Source organism: Pristiophorus japonicus, chromosome 2, assembly GCF_044704955.1.
Source record: "Pristiophorus japonicus isolate sPriJap1 chromosome 2, sPriJap1.hap1, whole genome shotgun sequence".
Lineage (NCBI taxonomy): Eukaryota > Metazoa > Chordata > Chondrichthyes > Pristiophoridae > Pristiophorus > Pristiophorus japonicus.
In genome coordinates, this window is record NC_091978.1 from 16,833,510 (window position 1) to 16,849,389 (window position 15,880).

At 46.6% G+C, this 15,880-nt stretch overlaps 1 protein-coding gene across 3 annotated transcripts in view; it reads right to left on the reverse strand.

Moving 5' to 3' along the window:
* Window positions 1–15,880, reverse strand: part of LOC139236054 (dedicator of cytokinesis protein 2-like) — a 1,544,097-nt gene that overhangs the window by 486,254 nt on the left and 1,041,963 nt on the right. The gene's annotated exons all lie outside the window — the stretch shown is intronic.

Below are 15,880 nucleotides of genomic sequence, written 5' to 3' on the forward strand. Positions count from 1 at the left end.
TAATCCATCACCGTGGACAGAATCGTGCATCAACTGATAGGAGACTTCCGCCCAAGGCAATCTATTGAAACAAGACTCACACTAATAAATCCAGTAAGAAATTCAGGAAAAATTTTCTTCACCCGGAGAGTGTTGAGAATGTGGAACTCATGACCACGGGAAGCTGTTGAGGCGGATTGCACAGATGCATTTGAGGGGAAGCATGCGGGAGAAAGGAATAGAAGGATAATGTAAGATGAAGTAAGGAGGCTCATATGAAGCATAAACACCGGCATAGACCAGCGGGGCAGAATGAATAAAAAGACTTGGATTTATATAACGCCTTTCACGACCAGAGGATGTCCCAATGCACTTAACAGCCAATTAAGTACTTTTTGAAGTGCAGTCACTGCTGTAATGTAGGAAACGTGGCAGCCAATTTGCGCACAGCAAGCTCCCACAACAGCAATGTGATAATGACCAGACAATCTGCTTTTGTTATGTTGATTGAGGGATAAATATTGGGCCAGGACACCAGGGATAACTCTCCTGCTCTTCTTCGAAATAGTGCCATGGGATCGTTTACGTCCACCCGAGAGGGCAGGCGGGGCCTCGGTTTAACGTTTCATCCAAAAGACGATGGTCTCTTTCTGTACTGTGATTTCGATATAACTCTAGATAATAGTTTCAGAATATCATCCTGACTCCTCAATAAGATTTATTTAACCAGTTATTTTGTCCTGAGATGATGTGTCAAGTATGGTGTAGGGGTCTGGTAGATACTTGTTTCCAAAGCTCTCCAAACGCTTCCAGGGTTTCCATAAGGCCGTCTGTGGGCCACCCAGACCTGCGATCTCCGCAGGTTGGGGCTTCAAAAAGACCTGGAACGCCAGGCCCTAGGACACCATGGGCCATCCCGACCTGTGTGAGAACATCTCCGCGGGTCGGGGTTATAAATAGAGCTGGAGCGGCACGCCCTTCACCATCGTGGGCCACTCCGACCTGAGTGAGAACATCTCCGCAGGTCAGGGCTTCAAAAAGAGCTGGAGCATGCCACTGCAGCTTCCAGCGCGAGCTGACACAAATGTGCGACGCCTTCGAGGTGGGCGACTGCGTGACGTCATCAGGACCCAGGTCGCCGTTTGGAGCATGGGCAGGGACATTGGCGGGGCCCTGGTATAGCAGAGGAGTGGGAAGGTCGTGGCGAACTTGCGACGAGTGATGGGGCAGAGGAGCGATGAGAGATCATGGCTGAGATTGGGTGGGTGATCGTGGCGGAGGTTCTGCGAATGTTTGGTGCGGAGGAGGTGCGACGAGTGTTTGTGTGGCAGAGAAGCGGTGAGGGATCATGGCGGAGGAGGTGCGACGAGTGTTTTTGTGGTGGAGAAGCGGTGAAGGATCATGGCGGAGGTGTGGCGAATGTTTGTGGCGGAGGAGCAGCGAGAGATCGTGGCGGAGGTGAAGCGAATGAGTGTACGGGGCCCAGAAGAGCCGAGGGCCCAGAGGCAGCACGGGCCCAGCCCACACTGGACTAGGTCCATGCAGCAGAGCTGGTCTCCAGTCGTCTTGGTTAACCCTTGCCATTGGATAAAGACCGAGCTCTGTCAAGCCCGTGTGGTGGCTGGTGTGCAACGGTCACCCCACGTTAAAAAATCCACGCACAGGCATCTTCCACCCCCTCAATTGGAGTTCAGGACTGGATCATCGGGCCCTTCATTGAAACATTCGTGAACTCATGTGGAAGCAAGTCATCCTCATTCGAGGGACCGCATATGATGATGATCAAAGCCGTCCGACTCCCATCTCTGGAACTCCCTTCAGCCCCTCAACTTCCTTCTCCTCCATTGAGACCCTCATTAAAACCCACGTCGTTGACCAATATTTTGGTCACCCCCTCCCAAACTCCATTGGAACAAGACCCCAAACCTCGCGTCTGATCACCCTATTGCACCGATGATTAAAGCTCCCACGTGCTGGAACCTGGCATCGTCTAAGGAAGATCATGTCGATCATGTCGCTGTAATACCGGCTTCTCGGCATCTCAAATCATAGTTGTAGGGTTGAAAAAAAAAAGAGCCAGTCTAAATGTGATCCCGACTGTCTCTTTACAAGTACAGGAAGGCCTGAATGACAGTTTCAGTTGTTCCACTTTTTACATATATTCTCCCACTAGGATTGTTTTGTCTAAACATCAATGCATTATTTATTTATTTGTTGTGTTTTCCTGGATGTCTCAGGACACTCTCCTTGTCAATGTCAATTACATTGCTTTGAGCAAAGAGGTCACAATGCGCTGCTGATAAATATATGTAGAGCAGCAAGAGAGCGATCGATTCTCAGTTCCCTCTCGAGGACACTGATGCGGAATTCAAACTTCCAGTGCACAGAAAACTCCATCACCATTCGTCAGTCAATCAATTCTGTGTCCCAAATGGCTGGATCAAGGAACTTCCCTTTCTCCAAACTGATATTGATATAGACAGTTTCTCTTACTTCTTAACTAAATGAAGAAATAAGTCATTTGCATTTCTAAAGCACATTTCACAACCTCAGAACATCCTAAAGTGCTTTGCAGCCAATCATAGGATCATAGAAATTGACGGCACAGAAAGAGGCCAGTTCGGCCCATCCTGTCTGTGCCGGCTGACAATGTGCTATCCAGCCCAATCCCAGTTTCCAGCTCTTGGTCCGTAGCCCTGTAGGTTACGGCACCTCAAGTGCATATCCAAGTACTTTTTAAATGTGGTGAGGGTTTTAGCCTCTACCACCCTTTCAGGCAGTGAGTTCCAGACCCCACCACCCTCTGGGTGAAGAAATTTACCCTCAAATCACTTCTAATCCTTCTAACAATTACTTTAAATTTAAGTCCCCTGGTTGTTGACCCCTCTGCTAAGAGCAATAGGTCCTTCCCTTCCACTCTATCTCGGCCCCTCATAATTTTATACACCTCAATCAGGTCTCCCTTCAGCCTCCTCTGTTCCAGCCTATCCAATTAAGTACTTTTGAAATGTAGAAGACGCAACAGCCAATTTGTGTACAGCAAGATCCCACAGACAGCAATGCGATAATGAGCAGGTAATCACTTTTTTTAGTGAGGTTGGCTGAAAGATAAATGTTGGCCAATGGAGATTTCCCTTGCTCTTCTTCAAAACAGTACCACGGGATCTTTGACATCCACCTGAGAGGGCAGATGAGGGCTGGGTTTAAGGTCTCATCCAAAAGACAGCATTTCCAACAGTGCAGCGCTCCCTCGGCAATGCACTAGGAGTGTCAGCCTGGATTGTACACTCAAGTCTCTGCAGTCGGACTTGAACCCACAAACCTCCTGGCTCAGAGGCGAGAGTGCTACCCTCTGAACCAAAGCTGATATTGCTAAGTCACTGTGTATGGTAGTAATATACATGAAAAATGGGCCAGGGAAGTCCCATGTTCAATTCCCTGGTCAAGACAAAACCATAATTGAGGGAGCAATTTGGGTGCGATAATTGGGAGAGTCTGTACTCCAACATCAATCAGAGTATGCATCCGAGTTTTCAACTGAGCTGGGGGAAACAATGGGAAAATATTAACTATAGACCGAGAAAAGATTTGGCCAGTTCCACATCATCTTCCACACATGATATACAGTTTAATTCATTCTCGAGATGCGAGAGTTGCCAGCAAGGCCGGCATTTATTGCCCATCCCTAATTGCCCTTGAGAAGGTGGTGGTGAGCTGCCTTCTTGAACCGCTGCAGTCCGTGTGGTGAAGGTGCTCCCACAGTGCTGATAGGGAGGGAGTTCCAGGATTTTGACCCAGCGACGACGAAGGAACGGCCGATATATTTACAAGTCGGGATGGGTGTGTGACTTGGAGGGGAACTTGGAGGTAATGGTGTTCCATTTATTTTTTGTAGTTTTTTTGTGGAGCCCGGGAGGGATCACTCCTGCTCCTTCCAGCCCAACAAACATAAACAATTACAGACCATCTAGGCTCCTCTTCGGCTGGGCAGCCAGTAAAGCCTGAGCAGAGTATACATAGCGCACTCTCTGCCCAGTTGTGTCCTAAAATGGCAATCGTGTCCCTATGTATATCATCAGACCTTCCTATCACCCAGCATTAGATCCTGGTTGAGATAGCATCGGCCCCACCATCTCCACTGTTTTCTGGTTTTACCGCCTGTTTTCTCAGTAACCTCTTCCAGCCCAACAACCTTCCGAGAACACTGCACTCCTCCAATACTAGCCTCTTATGCCTCCTTGCCTGTGTCAGCTGTGGCTCAGTGGGGAGCACACTCACCTCTGAGTCACAAGGTTGTGGGTTCAAATCCGACTCCAGGAACTTGAGCACATAAATTTAGGCTGATGCTCCAGTGCAGTGCTGAGGGAATGCTGCACTGTCAAAGGTGCTGTCTTTCATATGAGATGTTAAACCCAGGCCCTGTCTGCTCTCAGGTGGATGTAAAGGATCCCATGGCACTATAGTGAAGAAGAGTAGGGGAATGATCCCTCATGTCTTGGTCAATATTTATCCCTCAATCAACATAACAAAAACAGATGATCTGGCCATTATCACATTGTTGTTTGTGGGAGCTTGCTGTGTGCAAGTTGGCTGCTGCATTTCCTACATTAATTACAACAGTGACTATACTCCAAAAGTACTTCATTGTCTGTAAAGCGCTTTGAGACATCTGGTGGTCATGAAAGGCGCTATATAAATCCAAGACTTTCTTTATCCCCGACATTAATCGTCCCACCATTGTCAGCACTGGCTAAGCTCTGTAACTCCCGCCGTAAATCTCTCTCCTTCTTTTGAGATGCTCCTTAAACCCTACCTCTTTGACCAAGCTTTCGGTCGCCTATCCTAATATCTCTTTATGCGGCTTGGTGTCAAATCTTGTCTGATAACACTCCTGTGAAGCGTCTTGGGGAATTTTATTACTTTGAAGGCACTAGATAAATGCACGTTGTTGTTGTTACCATTGGGCAGGAGGCCTCAAACGCCACCCCCCTCCCCACCCACGCTATATAACTGCAAATTTTTGAAAAAAGCCTACATTTTATTTAAAATTATTGTACAGTTCCTGTGTGCCTTAAAATCTCCTAAATGCAAAACTGTTGTCTATCTTCCTCCTGTCCCCAAACTATTTCCTGGTCAATGCCGAGGGGTCAAGTTGCAGGACAGGTCAATTCAACACTGGCACTCGAACAGAGTTACAGCTTCAACGACACAGCAGTTCGCTTCATCTTTTCTTCTTGAACCAAATAGTAAGTTTGCTAATACGTCATCTGTTGTGCCGTATAATTATAAACAGTGGCGGATGCACTAAGCATAGCAAGGAGCCCTACTGTGATTCATTATACTCCCATGGAGCTCTTGATCATGGATATAATCGTATAACTTTGATGAGGATGACATAAACTATGATTAGAACCTATTGTCAGCTTGACATCTGTATATTAATATTGTAATTATTCCGCACTCCTGGCCAACCCGACTCTGACAAGACCCTTGCCTTTTCTTTGTTGTACTTATCTGCAGGCAGTTTAATGAAACTATTCTTTTCAAGATGTCAGCTGTGTCTCGGTTGGAAGCTCGTTCCCTCGCCTCTGAGTCAGACGTCTGTGGATTCAAGCCCCACTCCAGAGACTTGAGCACCAAATCCAAGTTGTCACACCCAGTGCAGTGCTGAGGGGAGTGCTGCACTGTTGGAGGTGCCGTCTTTTGGATGGGATGTTAAACCGAGACCCTGTCCGCTCTCTCAGATGGACGTAAAAGATCCCCCGGCACTAGAAGAGCAGGGGAGTTATCCCTGGTGTCCTGGCAAATATTTATCTTTCAAGAAAGAAAGATTTTCATTTATAGAACACCTTTCACAACCACCAGATGTCCCAAAATGCTTTGCAGCCAATGAAGTACTTTTTGAAGCGTAGTCACTGTTGTGGAAATGCAACAGCCAATTTGCACACAGTAAGTTTCCACAAACAGCAATGTGATAATGACCAGATAATCTGTTTTTTTGTGATGTTGATTGAGGGATAAATAGTGGTCAGGACACCGGGGAGACCTCCCCTGCTCTTCTTTGAAATAATGCCATGAGAAAGATGGCACCTCCAATAGTGCAGCACTCCCTTAGCACTGCACTGGGTGTGTCAGCCTAGATTTATGTGCCCAAGTTCCTGCAGTGCATTTATTGCCCATGCCCTAATTGCCCTTGAGAAGGTGGTGGTGAGCTGCCTTCTTGAACCACTGTGTAGTGAATGTACTCCCACAGTGCTGTTAGGGAGGGAGTTCCAGGATTTTGACCCAGCGACGATGAAGGAATGGCCGATATAGTTCCTAGTCAGGACTTGGAGGGGAACTCGGAGGTGATGCTGTTGTTCCCACGTGCCTAGGCAGTCGGGCACTGAGAGTGAAAGCACAGCTCAATGCTTTGGGTGAGATCTTTCATCAGAAGCAGAGCGCAGATTCCATATTAAATAAATGGGGAACCTCACCTCTGGGGAAGAGTCACACAATATCCCATTTCCACAGACCATTTCATCTTTGAAGTTAAACCATCTTGAAACTGTAATCAGAATATTACACAGGCCGTTAAAGGGCAGGGGGAAAAAAATTAATTTACTCGATGCAATCCTTAAGCGAGAGAGGCTGTCTGACATTATAAACTATCTCTCCTTGCCCCAAGCTGGACCTTGCTGCCCTCCCAGGTGCAAAGGGCTGTCAGCATCTGCTGGCACTTTATTGAGAATGTAATGGAGCACGATTGACGATTGGAAAAAGAAGACCCAGCAAAATTCAATCCTTTTATGGCTATAAAGTCACAGCGAAGATGCTGGGCTTTGGCAGGGTTGGTGATGGAAGGGCCAACATCCCGACACGGTTAACCCGTTCTCTCTCCTTGCAGTTGGCGGTTCGGCTGTGTAGTTCCAGCATTTCCTGTTTCTACTCTTGGGACGGAACCTTACCGGCCCTGCGAGAGGGGGTTTGGAGGTGGGCCCGCTGTCAAAGTGGCCGTGAATGACAGCGGGGCGGGATCCCGCTCTGAACTGCTGTGAATTTCCCAAGTGCCGGGTGCTGCTGCGGATTGCAGACCTGGCACTAAGCGACGGGTCAGGCAATTGTGATAGTTAACAAGCTGCTTAAAGCTATTTAAGCTGCATTTTACCAAGTTTTTAACGAGCTTCCCGTCGCTCGGGCTTCACGTCAGGTAAGTGTGCAGGTTTTCTCAGTGACTCTCCCGTGCCTTGACTAGTTGGCAGCTGCAGAAGTGGTATAAAAGCTACCATTTCACAGCTGTTCACTTTCCAGTCTCAGAAGCTCAACACCAGGATTTGGAAGATACTTTTGAGCTTTATGCACTTTGGAAGTATTTGCAGTGAACTCTCTATCCACTGTCACCTCCTTGGAGTAACCTCTCCCACCATTGACAGATCGCTTCTGTCATCTCAACTTCAGCTGCCATGTATTCCTGCAGCATCGGTGATCTTGAAAAAAATCTCACCGAGGTCCTCAGAATCCCACCAGGATCAGCCTCAACACCAACATCACTAAACACATCAGCACCACCACCAACACCAACCTTCTCCGCAATCACTTAATGCTGCACAGGGCACAGAGCATCAGCACCTGACCATATTGTCTTCCGGGACACCAGGGATGGCCTTACCATGGCCACATTTACTTCACTTGATGCTGTACACCCTGGCTGCCACATGATGTGACAGGTTTGCACCACCACACCAATACTATAGAGCATCCCTGCAATACCCAAACCTTTCACACTCATCACCATTGCGGGGGTACCCTTATGTCTCACCGTTCACTACACTTCACTAAGCCACTTCCAAAGGTGCACAGAAATCTGTCCAAGAACGCAAAGTGTTCAAAATAAAGATTTTGAATGTTTAACAACACATTAACAAAAACTCTACATGAACATTAGCTAAAAAAAACCTAAGTGCCTACCCTTGTGTGTTGTTAGTTGGCATGATTGGACAAGGGTGAGTGTGAGATATGGCTAGTGAGATGGGGATGTGACAATGTAGATAGAGAGGGATGGGTGGAGGTGCAAGGTAAGTTGATGTGAGTAAGGATATGCAGGAATAGGGTAGGGAAGGCAGAGTGATGGGGATGTGATGAGAGGCACAGTAGGATGAAGTTGAGTGTGGCTTTGCAGTAACGTTTCATGATCCATTGAGAGCATTGAAAGGTTTGCACCACTGCAGCCTGGTCCTTCTGACCGCATCCCTGCTTGTGCCCTCCTGTACAATGTGCAACCAGGCTGTGTAGGTATCCTGGGGAGGTCTCTTCCGCCCATTGGAAGGGAAGAGAACCGCACTGCATACTGTACTCCTTCCATAAGCTTCTGGAGGGAGTGAGGGGAGAGCATGTGTGCAGCCGTGCCCCTCTGTGCAGTTGCTTGTCAGTGTTTGCAACACCTCAATGCTGCAGAACACTGACTGAACAACTGTCAAAATTAATGTGGCTATGCTCCCTTTAAGGAAACTGACTGATGATGCGCCTTCAGAACCGCTTCCTGTTAATTGGCCGAGAACCTCGCAGGGCGGGCTTAATGAGCCCAATCAATGGAAAATTCTTCACACAGTGCGGGCTGGAGCCAGGAGCGGCATTGGCACCCGACACCGACCCCGCCCACCTTGGATCTGCCACGGTTGGCGAGATCACGGCCTTAGAATCATAGACTCATCGAAGGGTTACAGCACGGATGGAGGCAATTCAGCCTATCATGCCTGTGCCGGCTCTCTGCAAGAGCACGTCAGCTCCCCCTGCCCTTTCCCCGTAACCCTGCAAATTATTTTTCTTTCAGGTACTTATCCAATTCCCCTTTTGAAAGCCACAAATGAACCTGCCTCCACCACCCTTTCAGGCAGCGCATTCCAGATCCTAACCACTCGCTGCGTAAAAAGGTTTTTCCTCATGTTGCCTTTGGTACTTCTGCCAATCACCTTCAATCTACGTACTCTGGTTCTCGACCCTTCCGCCAATGGGAACAGTTTCCCTCTCTCTACTCTGTCCAGACTCCTCACGGTTTTGAACACCTCTATCAAATCACCAATCAACCTCTGCTGTAAGGAGAACAATATCATCATGTAACTGAAGATCCACATGCCTGGAATCATTCTTGCAAATCTTTTCTGCTAAAGAGCAGGGTTTTCTACTCCTGCAACTGAATCACCCGGAAGGTGCAAATAAATAACGACAGGAGGAGGCCATTAAGCCTCTCTCCGCCATTCAATTATATCATGGCTGATCAGTATCTTAACTCCATGATTCCGAAACCCTTAATAACCTTACTGAACAAAAATCTATCGATCTCAGTTTTGAAATTTTCAATTTACCCCCAACTTCAACAGCTTTTTTGAGGGAGAGAGTTCCAGATTTCCACTACCTTTAGTGTGAAGAAGTGCTTCCTGACATCACTACTGAATGGCTGAGCACTAATTTCAAGGTTATGCCCCCCCCCACCCACCTGAGGAAATAGTTTCTCTCTATCTACCCCATCAACTCCTTTAAATCATCCCTTAATCTTTGATACTTGAGGGAATACAGGCATGGTCTATTCAACCTGTCCTCATAATTTAACCATCTTCGCCCCACAAAATCATGATGTAGTCTGCCCAACTTATTGTTCATTAATTTAAATGTATGTAAATTACATTGGGCGGGGGGCGGGATTGGGGAAGGGTTCCCTAACAGCTGTGTGCGCCTCCCTTTTTTATGTCCCAGTATTTACTGCTCCTTGCTAACCCAATATCTCCAGGAACAGGAGAAAAGACCAGAAAAAACTGGCTCTTCAATCTTCTCACTGTCGGCAAAAAGGATGCTTATTTAGCGTGGCGATTTAAAAAGTATGAAAGGGTTAAAACCCAAAACATTAAACCTTTCAGATGCCGACGTCTCGAATTCCTTTCCTGCCCTTTCAGTTTTAATTTTAGATTTACATAGAATTACACAGGATATACAGCACTGAAACAGGGCATTCTGCCCAACCAGTCCATGCCCGCATTTATGCTCCACTCGAGCCTCCTCCCATCTTTCCTCATCTAACTCTATCAGCATAACCCTCAAATCTGCCACCAAGTTCATGGTCTACAGGGCTGTAGTAATACCCGCCCTCCTGTATGGCTCAGAGACGTGGACAATATCCAGTAGACACCTCAGATCGCTGGAGAAATATCACCAACGATGTCTCCGCAAGATCCTGCAAATCCCTTGGGAGGACAGACGCACCAACATTAGCGTCCTCGATCAGGCCCACATCCTCAGCATCAAAGCACTGACCACATTCGACCAGCTCCGTTGGGGAGGCCACATTGTCCACATGCCTGACACAAGACTCCCAAAGCAAGTGCTCTACTCGAAACTCCTACACGGCAAGTGAGCCCCAGGTGGGCAGAGGAAACATTTCAAGGACACCCTCAAACCCTCCTTGATAAAATGCAACATCCCCACCGACACCTGGGAGTCCCTGGCCAAAGACTAAGTGGAGGAGGTGCATCCGGGAGGGCGCTGAGCACCTCGAATCTCGTCGCCGAGAGCATGCAGAAAACAGGCGCAGGCAACGGAAGGAGCGTGTGGCAAACCAGTCCCACCCAACCCTTCCTTCAACGACTGTCTGTCCCACCTGTGACAGAGACTGTAATTCCCGTATTGGACTGTTCAGTCACCTGAGAACTCACTTTTAGAGTGGAAGCAAGTCTTCCTCGATTCCGAGGGACTGCCAATGATGATGATGATGAACCCTCAATCGCTTTCTCCTTCATATGCTTGTCTAGACTCTCCTTAAATGCATCTATACTATTCGCTTCAATAGTATATTGTGGTAGCGAGTTCCACATTCTCACCACTCTTTGGGTGAAGAAGTTTCTTCTGAATTCCCGGTTAGATTTGTTGGTGACTATCTTATATTGATGGTCTTTAGTTTTGCTCTTCCCCACAAGTTGAAACATTCTCTCCGTATCCACTCTACCAAAACCTTTCATAATTTTAATGACCTCTAATAGGTCTTCCAGCATTTACTCTTTGTAAATTGAGGGAGGCCATTCTAATCCAGATCTTACATTCTGGGGCAGGTTATGTTAATTAAAAAACGCTTGTTATCTGATACTTGGAGCTGGATTTTCAGTCTTCTGCCACCCCTTTTAGCGCCTGGAAGGGCGGCAATGGTGGCAGTAAGCACTTCTGGGCGGGCGGCCAGCTTCCAGCAACCCGCTGGGACAGTCCGTGCTGGTTTCAGCGGGAGTGCGGACTACTACCGCCGGGAAGAGGCGAGACAGTGTGCCCGATCCGTAGCGCTCTGCAGAACCCCCTGCTGGGACCGCCTGTGAAAGCGGGCGTTCCAAGCTGTAGCGGCTGCAGAGAGGTATGTAATGAGATTGTAAGAGAAGGGATAACCATCCGTGGCTAACTAAGGAAATAAGGGATGGTATCAAATTGAAAACAAGGCCATACAATGTGACCTAGATTAGTGGGAGGCCAGAGGATTGGGAAACATTTAAAAGCCAGCAAAGAACGACTAAAAAAAATGCTAAAGAGAGGGAAGATAGATTATGAAAGTAAACTAGCACGAAATATAAAAGTTTCTACAGCTACTTAAAAATTAAAAGAGTGGCGATAGTAAATTTGGCTTAAAGTAAATTGGGGAATTAATAATGGGGAACAAGGAAATGGCAGAGACATTGAACGAATATTCTGTATCAGTCTTCATGGTAGAAGATACTACAGACATCCCAATAGTGGTTAATCAAGAGGCTATAGGGAGGGAGGAACTTAATACAATCACTATCTTTAAAGAAGTAGTACTCAGTAAAATAATGGGACTAAAGGCGGACAAGTCCCCTAGCCCTGAAGGCTTGCATCCGGTTAAAGACATGGCTGCAGAGATAGTGGATGCATTGGTTGTAATTTACTAAAATTCCCTGGATTCTGGGGAGGTCCCAAAGGATTGGAAAACTGCAAATGTAACGTCCCTATTTAAAAAAGGAGGCAGACAGAAAACAGGAAACTATAGACAGTTAGCCTAACATCTGTTGTTGGGAAAATGCTGGAGTCCATTATTAAGGAACCAGTAACAGGACATTTGGAAAAGCATAATTCAATCAGAGTCAGCATAGTTTCATGAAAGAAAAATCATGTTTGACAAATTTCCAAGAGTTCTTTGAGGATGTAACGTGGAGGGTGGATAAGGGGGAACCAGTGGATGTGGTATATTTGGATTTCCAGAAGCATTCAATAAGGTGCCACATAAAAGGTTCCTGCACAAGGTAAATTTCATGAGGTTGGGGGTAATATATTCGCATGGTTACAGGATTGGCTAACTAACAGAAAACAAGAGAGTCATCAAAATGGGTCATTTTCCGATTAGTAACTAGTGGGGTGTCGCAGGGTTCGGTGCTGGGGCATCAACTATTTACAATCTATATTAATGACTTGGATGAAGGGATCGAGTGTAATGTAGCCAAGTTTGCTTATGATACAAAGATGGATGTGAAAGCAAATTGTGAGGAGGACACAAAAAATCTGCAAAGGGATATAGACAAGCTCAGTGAGTGGGCAACAATTTGGCAGATGGAGTATAATGTGGGAAAATGTGAGGTTATCCACTTCGGCAGAAAAAATAGAAAAGGAAATTATAATTTAATTATAATTGCAAAATGCTGCAGTACAGAGGGACCTGGGAGTACTTGTGCATGAAACACAAAAAGTTAGTAAGTAGGTACAGCAAGTAATCAGAAAGGCAAATGGAATGTTGGCCTTTATTGCAAGGGGGATAGAGTATAAAAGCAGGGAAGTCCTGCTACAACTGTACAGGGTACTGGTGAGGCCACACCTAGTGCGTACAGTTTTGGTCTCTGTATTTAAGTAGGATATACTTGCATTGGAGGCTGTTCAGAGAAGGTTCACTAAGTTGATTCCGGAGATGAGGGGGTTGACTTATGAAGATAGGTTGAGTAGGTTGGGCCTATACTCATTGGAGTTCAGAAGTATAAGAGGTGATCTTATCGAAACATATAAGATAATGAGGGGGCTCGACAAGGTGGATGCAGAGAGGATATTTCCACTCATAGGGGAAACTAAAACTAGTAGGTATAGCTTCAGAATTAGGGGCTGCCCATTTAAAACTGAGATGAGGAGAAATTTCTTCTCTCAGTGGGTTGTAAATCTGTGGAATTCTCTGCCCCAGAGAGCTGTGGAGGCTGGGTCATTAAATATATTTAAGGTGGAGATAGACAGATTTTTGAGCGATAAGGAAATAAAGGGTTACGGGGAGCGGGCAGGGAAGTGGAGCTGAGTCCATGATCAGATCAGACATGATCTTATTGAATGGAGGAGCAGGCTCGAGGAGCCAAATGGCCTGCTCCTGCTCCTATTTCTTATGTTTTTATGTTCATGTTTGCGATTTATGTTGTGGTGGCGAGAGTTATTTATTGGGAATGTTTTTGGTGGGTTTTTCTTTGGTGGGGGAGGAGGTTTCCCCCACAGGACTCTCTTAGAGCACTCCAAGACTGGCTGTTTAGCTCGGGATTTTCGCTTGATCAGCCAGCTTAATGACCTAAAAGATGTGTGCAACACCTCCGCCCCACACTCAGGGCCCAGTTGCCCAATTTTGCTGTCTGAGGTGTAAACTTTTCCCGGGCGCAAACTTTACCGCCTTGCCGCCATTACCGCCCCGAAATGAGCAGAACCAAAAATCCATCCACTGATGTTTCACTCTAGCTTCTCACCTCTCTGTTTCACTTCTGTCCCTAATTTATAGGTTAAATACTACCTCAAACATTGTAGCTTTATACTTTGCTGGGGTTTGATTAAAAAAGGGTTTGAAAAGGTAAATAGAGAAGATATTTCCACTTATGGGGGTGACCAGAACTAGGGGCCATAAGATAGTCACTAAAAAATCCAATTGGGAATTCAGGAGAAACTTCTTTATCAGAGAGCGTTTAGAATGAGGAACGCACTACCACAGGAAGTAGTTGAGACAAATAGCACATGCATTTAAGGGGATGTTGATAAATCACAAGGGAGAAAGGAATAGGAGGTTATGCTAATACATAAGAATATAAGAAATAGGAGCAGGAGCAGGAGTAGGCCATTTGGCCCCTCAATAAGGTTAGGTGAAGAGGGGTGGGAGGTGGCTTATGCGGTGCATAAACACTGGCATCGAACAGCTGGGCTGAATGGCCTGTTTGTGTCCCGTACATTCTATATAATTCGATGTGATTCTAAACTCGCCAATTGCCGATGCACCTGTTGTTCTTTGTCCCTGTTTTTTTGGATGCGCACATGTTTATCAAAAATGTAACACTCTCCCCCGTTCATCTCACAGTGGTGGGCAAAGCACATGAGAAGAATATTTCCCTTAGGTCCATTATCTTTCTGACAGATAACACATTGTAGGACTGGAAAAAAATGTACAAAAGACGATGAGAACTCGGGAGGGTTAGTGGCAAAGCCAGCTTCAGCGCATTAATAATATCCAAGCTAGAGGTTCATTTGTCAAGATAAACTGGGCCTGTCAAGGCTTCTGGGGCTGCTGATAACTCTTTTCCTACAGGGAAAGTTGAGCACTTGAAATGTAAATCTGTGGTGAATTATACTGTACTCAACAACAAGAAAAGAAAAAAACATTATTCTGCTTGGCTGGATTTCAAGACTGTCCTTCCTTCTGAGACACCCATTATTGACCGACATAAATGTGCTTGGCGTTGTCATGCCTGACTAGATCCAATTTGTCTGGATGGTGTCCTTGACACAACAGAACTGAGGTCATTCGAGACATCGCAGAGCCAACTGCAACCTGCACCAGGAACCTGACTGCAGTTGGAAGCCATGGCTGAAATTCAGCCCCTGCTCCCGACACGGAAAGTGGTTCCTTCCCGCCTCCTCCCCATCCCACCACCCCGCCTTCCCAACTTTCGTTTTGTCTCCTCGGACACAAATGGGCCATTCAAGACAGTCTCCATTGATCTCCATAACTGAGCTGTGCGCATTGGGTAAGTCGTTGGTGAGACATTTCCACTCGTCAGCCTTGTACCTGAGGCTTTGCCTCGGGCCCTGAATCGGAAACTGGATGGATGTGGTAAACTGTCTCTATCCTGAGGTAACAATTGAACAATTGTTGAGAAGACATTGCAGAGTAAAAGAAATGCACTTGAATAATACTGTAATGCGTTTGCTTCGTGGGTTCTTTGCTGAAGAATTCATAGCAACACATTGCTATTCAGAACTAGTTGGCTTATCAGCAAAAGGTTCAACAATCATACTGCACATTACCATTTCATACGCAAGGCTCACAACCATCTGCCTCATCATGGATCCCCCGAGCCATCCTCATCTCAGAGGGACTGCCTAAGAAGAAGTGTTTCCAAATCCCTCCATGCCCTCACCCCTTCCTATCTCTGTTACCTCCTCCAGCCCCACAACCCCTCGAGATATCTGCGCTCCTCCGATTCTGGCGTCTTGAGCATCCCTGATTTTAATCGCTCAACCATCGGTGGTCGTGCCTTCAGATGCCTGGGCCCCAAGCTCTGGAATTCCCTCCCTGCAACTCTCTGCCTCTCTACCTCTCTTTCCTCCTTGGACTCTCGGAGAATCAAGGGATATGGGCATCGGGTGGGAAAGTGGAGTTGAGTTCAAAGATCAGCCATAATCTCATTGAACGGCGGAGCAGGCTCGAGGGGCCGTATGACCTGCTCCTGCTCCTGTTTCTTATGTTCTTATGTCGTGTGAAAATCGTGCGCTGTTGAACGCATGAGTAGAAATTCACCAACCGCTGACTCCTGGAGCCTTATGACGGTAACGGAGAGAGGGAAAGAAAGAAATACTTACATTTATATCGTGTCTTTCACGACCACCAATCACACCCAATGAAGTACTTTTGGAGTGCAATCACTGTTGTAAT